Raw genomic sequence first — 7,278 nt, forward strand, 5'->3', positions numbered from 1 at the left:
ATTTTTCCTCTGTGTCAGGGCCATTTGTCCTTACAGAGGAGCACTGCAGGTCAGTAGGAGGCTCAGAGAAGAAATTGGGGATGGATCAGAGAGCAGTCACTGTGCTGGAGAAATACCTAATGATACATCAGTACTTTCCTCAATTTTTATTGCTAAAGATCAGCCAATAAATATGTATATTTATTGACTGATAATTATATTTATTGACTGATAACAATAAGACAATATTGTTTCCTACTTAAGTGAATGTTTTTTACTTTTTGCAAAAGAATTCTAAAATATGTTTAAACAATTTTAATTTTTTAAGGTAAGAAGCATTCTCTCATAAATGCTATTAATACTATTTTTAATGAACTTTTCTTCCCTAATATATAAGAAAATATACACATACTGGGAGGTTTTCAAAATGTTCATGGAAAATAAATATTATGAAAAAACTATGCAGGGCAAGCATTTGGCACAGCAGTTAAGATACTTCTTAAGAAGCCTGTATTCCAAATTAAAGTGCTATGTTTCAAGTCCTGGCTCCACTTCCAATGCCAGCTGATTCTCCCTAATGTGTACTCTGGGAGACAGTAGATGATGACCCAAGTGGCCTTGGGTCCTTGCCACCCATGTGGGACCATGGTGGCACTTGGGTTAAGTTTAGAGCTCCCAAACTATGCATAGATTTTTTAAAAATTGCACCAAAATAAATTTTTACTAGTTATTATAACATGTCTGAAAAAAATATGTAATTTAAGACTTTAGGAACAATAAGACACCAGTTTGAAAAGAGCCCCTATCAGATAAACGTGAATTTTGCTATAATTTAAGTAAAAAACATTCACTGTGTGGTGCAGCCGGGGTGGAAGATTAGTAATATCATTAATATTTTCAAAAAGTTTATGGGGACAATGCTTCAGGAAAATCAGCAGACCATCCATTTCGTACCCTAAATGAATAAGACTAACAATTAACAGAAAAACAAAACCAATAGCCAATATCATAGGCATCTCAATTGTCTCAGCTAGCTTCTCACCGAAAAATTAAATGAAGCAAAATGTATACTGGATGGGTGCCAAAATGCTTGTACCCAGATTGGATGCAGAGAATAGCAGAGCTTTCAATGGAAATTTTAAACAAGTCTGATCAAGATCCTGAAGAAGTTCATGGAAGAATTGTGCCAGGAGATGAAACATAGACAAATCAGTAGAAGCCCGAAGACAGTGCACAATCAAAGCAATGGCCACCAAGGGGTGGAAGTGGTCCCATCAAAGCAAATGTGGACCAGTAAAGAACCAAATTCATGGCAACAGCTTTGGGGGATGCTCAAGGTATTTTGCTTGCTGACTTCCTGGAGAGCCAAAGTAACACACAGTTATTAGGAGAATGTCTTAAGAAATTTAGCCAGAGCTATAGCAGAAAATCTAGGGAAGCTTCTGCAGAAAGTCCTTCTCCACCACAACAAGGTTCCTGTTCATTCCTCCCATAAAACAAAGGCAACTCTGCAAGACTTTCCATGAGCAGTCATCAGACAACCACCTTACAGTCCTGATTTGTCTCTGACTTCTTTTTCCTTTCCTAACCTTAAAAATTCTTAAAAATCTCCCCCATTTTCCCTCAGTCAATAATGTGAAAAGACATTAACATTGACATGGTTAAATTCCCAGGGTCCTCACTTATTTAGAAATGGACTAAATTGTGGGTACCATCACTTATAAAAGCATCTTAAACTGATAGAGCTCATGTTGAGAAATAAAGTTTGCATTTTTATTTTTACCTTTAATTCCTTTTTCACAAACTTTCTGAAACCCCCTCACATAGTAATTATCAAAAATCATCAAGGATTTCATTGTGCCATTTTTCATATTCCTCACATCAAAGGCATTGATTTTTTTTTAAGATTCTATTTATTTAGGCCCAGGGCAAAAGAGAAGCTCTGCCCACAGGAGTGCTGCTACCTCTGACTTACATAATTCAGAGACTCCAGTCCTGTGCAGCATTCCAGTGCCGTGCTGATCTGTCATGGGAACACTGCCACACTGATCTACTCTATCTCTGGACAGAGCCCAGGTAGCCAGGGCCTCAGGCCAGTTGCCTTTTGTTGCAAGAAGCTAGATGCCGATCTTGAGGGACTGCGAGAGGATCAAGAGAGTAGTAACAAAAAAGAAGTGGTCGTGAACCCTGTAATCTAAAACAGAATTGTGGTAAGTTATCAAGCAGGCATTTCAGAGAACATCATGAAAGAATAAGAACACCACCACCAAAACAGGAACTGGTGGAGAGCGGAGGGCTGTGAGGTAGTGAAAAAGTGGAATTAGAGGAAGGGAGGAGGGAAAGCAACAAAGGAGGGCAGTGCGGTGGGTGTGGACCACGCTGTTCTGCGAGAGTTTCAAGAATGTGAGTTCTCTAACTCTGATCAACGAGGCCTGAGGGACAAACGGACCAGGCTACTGAAAGTACCTGCGTGGTCTGCTGAGGGACGTCTTTAAGCAGGCTTACCTCGCTTCATCGCCAGCAAGTGTTGCTCCCACCTGCGGGGTGTTTGCTTCATGCTTCCTGACTTGCCCAGCCCTGCAAGTGTTCCCAGAAATGATTTCGTCTTGATTTTCTCCGTGGCCTGTAGGTGGAGCGCTACGAAACATTTCCTGAGTCGCAGCTTGTGGGAAATTGTAGTTAACCCTCGTTTTCTTCTGGCCAGTCTCTCCATCTTCAGGCCTCAATTCTGAGGACCCTGACACAAGAAATCGTCTGGTTCCTCTCACATTCAGAGACTCCTGACAGTTTCGAGGGCCTTTAGGGTTGGATACCTCTTCTTGACGTTTTACTTTAAACCAAGCTGATAGCGAGCCGGTGCTGTAGTGTAGCAGGTAAAGCTGCGCCCTGCAGTGCTGGTGTCCCATATGGGCACTGGTTCCAGTCCCGGCTATTCCACTTTCAATCCCGCTCTCTGGGAAAGCAGTAGAAGATGGCGCAAGTGCTTGAGCCCCTGCACCCACGTGAGAGACCTGCAAGAAGCTCCTGGCTTCGGATTGGCTCCTCCTGTTGTGGCCATCTGGGAAGTGAGCCAGTGAATGGAAGACCTCTCTCTCTCTTTCTCTCTCACTCTCACTGAAATAAATAAATAAATCTTCAAAATATACATATGTTTAAAATATTTATATTTATATTTAAAATATATATTTTTAAACTTTTATTTAGTAAATATAAATTTCCAAAGTACAGTTTATGGATTACAATGGCTTCCCCCCCCCATAACTTCCCTCCCACTCACACCCCTCCCATCTCCCGCTCCCTTTCCCATTCCATTCACATCAAGATTCATTTTCAATTATCTTTATATACAGAAGATTGATTTAGTATATATTAAGTAAAGATTTCATCAGTTTGCACCCACACAGAAACACAAAGTGTAAAATACTGCTTTAGTACTAGTTATAGCATTAATTCACATTGGACAACACATTAAGAACAGATCCCACATGAGAAGTAAGTACACAGTGACTCCTGTTGTTGACTTAACAATTTGACACTCTTGTTTATGGTATCAGTAATCTCCCTAGGCTCTAGTCATGAGTTGCCAAGGCTATGGAAGCCATTTGAGTTCACTGACTTAGATCTTACTCAGACAAGGTCATAATCAAAGTGGAAGTTCTCTCCTCCCTTCAGAGAAAGGTACCTCCTTCTTTGATGGCCCTGTTCTTTCCACTGGGATCTCTCATTCACAGAGATCTTTCATTTAGGTTTTTTTTTTTCCCCAGAGTGTCTTGGCTTTCCATGCCTAAAATACTCTCATGGGCTCTTCAGCCAGATCCGAATGCCTTAAGGGCTGATTCTGAGGCCAGAGTGCTGTTTAGGACATCTGCCATTCTATGAGTCTGCTGTGTATCCACTTCCCATGTTGGATCATTCTCTCCCTTTTTTATTAATCAGTTAGTATTAGCAGACACCAGTCTTGTTTGTGTGATCCCTTTGACTCTTAGACCTATCAGTGTGATCAATTGTGAACTGAAATTGATCACTTGGACTAGTGAGATGGCATTGGTACATGCAACCTTGATGGGATTGTATTGGAATCCCCTGGCACGTTTCTAACTCCACCATTTGGGGCAAGTCCGATTGAGCATGTCCCAAATTGTACATCTCCTCCCTCTCTTATTCCCACTCTTATATTAAACAGGGATCACTTTTCAGTTAAATTTAAACACCTAAGAATAATTGTGTGTTAACTACAGAGTTCAACCAATAGCACCACTTGGGGAGCCCCTGTCTCCCTCTGGTTCATTCATTCAGCAACTCAGGCATGACCACAGCTGCTCCTGAGCTGACAAACCAGACACCAACTATAAGTGCTGCACACAGAAGCATGGGCTACTGTAAGAAAGGGGAGGTGGCTGCTCTTGTCTGATGATCAGAAACAGCTGTTCAGAAGGCTTGATGGATAAAAAGGTCAGGCAATGTCCTTGCCACCCCACGTACCCGACGTGTCCAGCCTCTGCAGTTGGTATCTCATCCCAATTTTCCCTCCTCAGGACATGCTGCACTTCCCCAGCTGACCCTTCATGGTATAAACACACGTCCTTGTCTGAGATTGTCAATAGTGCTCCCAGCCACCTGGTCATTCTCACGGCAACCTACAAGCTTTGTGAAAAAGGCAAGATTTTCTGAGTCTCATTTTTTCTTACCCTGAAATATGGAATTACTCACACCTTCCTGTCTACTTCACAGATAAAAGAATCAATAAAATAATATTTCTATTACAGTTGCATTAGGAAAGATGTTAAAGAATTAGAAACATGTAGTAAAGAAATATCAATTAGGCCAGGTGCCTCCAAAACACCCAGTCTCTCCCATGATCCCATGATCCTTTAATGCCAAAATAATGATCATCATACTAGCAATGTTAAAATTTTTTGATTGTGTCCTTTGGTGTCTGTGTATAGCAGACATGCTAGAAGTATATTTCAATCATTTACTCTTCCCAACAATCCTAGCATTTACTGCAAGTGCCATCATCACCCCCACTTTCAGCTTGAGGGAATTGTGAGAGGAGCAAATAGAGGTAATATATCTTGGGAATCATTCCATGGCCAGGCCATGATGGTACCCAGAGCAGATGTGCCAGTGAGCAAGTCAGGGATGACCACCCTCTATCTCCCAACATCTCTCCTCATTGTCCCCTGATTTTGTTTTGAGGGGTCTAATTACAAGCCAGAAGCAGCCCAGCCATTTTTGTTCTCTAAAACACTACAACAGTGCTTTATAACAACCACGCTGCAATCACAGAACTTTCCACACTGCTTCTCCCATGGGCAGGCCACAGAGTTATAGGAGATGGCTGTGCTCCAGCCCGTGTGTGCGAGAAAGACTAATTCTACTGAGTGCTGGAAGAATTGGAGATAAAATGGAAACCTCCTACCAAAACAGATTTTCTTTCTTTAAAAAAAAAAAAAAAAAAAAAAAAAAAAACATTTCTATCTACAGACAATGGTGTGTGCATCCTGCAAGACGCCTGCCTCAGTGCCCCTATTCTGGTCTCTGGAGCAGTTTAAAAGAGCAGGGAGAGAAAATAGGACACTATCAGATAGCCTCAGGCCCTTTAGTTGCCAGGGCCTGTTCTGGCTGGATTATTGCTGTGAGTGCTCAAGATAACAATGAGATGACCACTCCTTTTCTCTGTGGAAGCTCAAGGGTGATTTCTTTCTAAAAGACAGGAAACAGAGTCCCATATAGCATATGCCCAAGGCATTATTAAGTAGCTCATTTTCAAAAGAGTTGACTCTATTACCATTTAAGGGCATAACCTAGAACTATGCTATTTAGAGTAAAGCAATGAGACAAGAAAAAAGATGAAAATGAATGACACCAAGAAAACTCTAATATGTCCATTCAGATAAAGTAGTCTCATCGCTTCTCAGCCTTTTTGCTAAGATCAAGTGTAATATCTGTTCTTATCAGATAAAGTAGTCAGGCTGGGAAGGGGAAGCGGCACACTTGCTGAGAAGACACAAAGCACATGGTGCTAGATGGCCCTGGTGGCTCCCGCGTGCTGCACCCTCTGCTGATCCGCGCTGCCTGCTCTTTGGAAGTTCTGGCAATGAGTTACCTCTGCAAGACTGAGCTGGTCCTGCTGAAGGGCTGTCATCATTAGCTCACACTGGCACTAGGAGGTAAACCCTATAACGTATTGACTTCTGTGCTGCGGATACTCTCCTGTTCCAGTAAGACCACTTTTGTTACCAGAAATCTCTCATGGTTCATGTGGCCAGCCAAGTGTTTCCTGTTCTCCTGCCTCAATCTCCGTAGAGATCCAAGTGGTACCAGGGCAGGAGTCTTTGCATGGAGAAGTATATTCTCAGGCCATCAGCTCTGCCTAAGTACCCTGCACACATGGGCTGTCTCTTTTTCAATCTTCCCCAATACACTTCCTTTATGCTTATTCCTCCTGTCACCAGAAGCGTCCTATCTGCTCTATGGCCTGACAGCTATACAACAAACTTCAAAAAGTGGTCTCCATGTTTACAGCTACCCGCTATTTTTTATTCCAAATAATGTCAGCCCTCATGGGCAGAGTGGTGGAGAGGAAAAGACAGACAGACGTGGGATTCAGTCCTGATCTTGACAAAATGGAATGTGTATGTGTACCCTCCAGCCATCTACGCATTTTCTCCTATGTAAACTGAAGCTACGGTGCCTCCTCTGGGTTTTTTTGAGTTAGCGAAACTCGATGATGTAAGTTCATTTCCTTTTCACCTCTCCTTTTTCCACTTGTACCCACTCAGAAGATACCTTCTTTCCAGACTTACCAACCTTCATTTCAATTCAATTCTGGCTGCTTGCAGAAGTCAGGTCATTTTCATAGGGTATAAATTTACCACTACTGAGTTCCTGAAAAAAAAACAAAAACACAGATTTTTTTTTAACTTTTATTTAATGAATATAAATTTCCAAAGTACGACCTATGGATTACAATGGCTTCCCCCCCATACCGTCCCTCCCACCCACAACCCTCCCCTTTCCCACTCCCTCTCCCCTTCCATTCACATCAAGATTCATTTTCGATTATCTTAATATACAGAAGATCAGCTTAGTATACATTAAGTAAGGATTTCAACAGTTTGCTCTCACACAGAAACATAAAGTGAAAAATAATAGATGATTTTTTTAAATGATGATGAAATCAGATCAGACCTATTGTCATGTTTAATCCCAGTGAGAGTCAAGTTGGGAATTGATAATTTCCTTTTTTTTTTTTTACAGAAGATCAGTTTAGTATGCATTAAGTAAAGATTTCAA

At 41.5% G+C, this 7,278-nt stretch overlaps 1 pseudogene; it reads left to right on the forward strand.

Annotated features, from left to right (window-relative positions):
• Window positions 1-5,888: 5,888 nt before the first annotated feature.
• On the forward strand, window positions 5,889-6,042 carry LOC127484297 (U2 spliceosomal RNA; annotated as a pseudogene).
• Window positions 6,043-7,278: the final 1,236 nt, after the last annotated feature.

This window comes from Oryctolagus cuniculus, chromosome 15, assembly GCF_964237555.1.
Source record: "Oryctolagus cuniculus chromosome 15, mOryCun1.1, whole genome shotgun sequence".
In the NCBI taxonomy this organism is placed as follows: Eukaryota; Metazoa; Chordata; class Mammalia; order Lagomorpha; family Leporidae; genus Oryctolagus; species Oryctolagus cuniculus.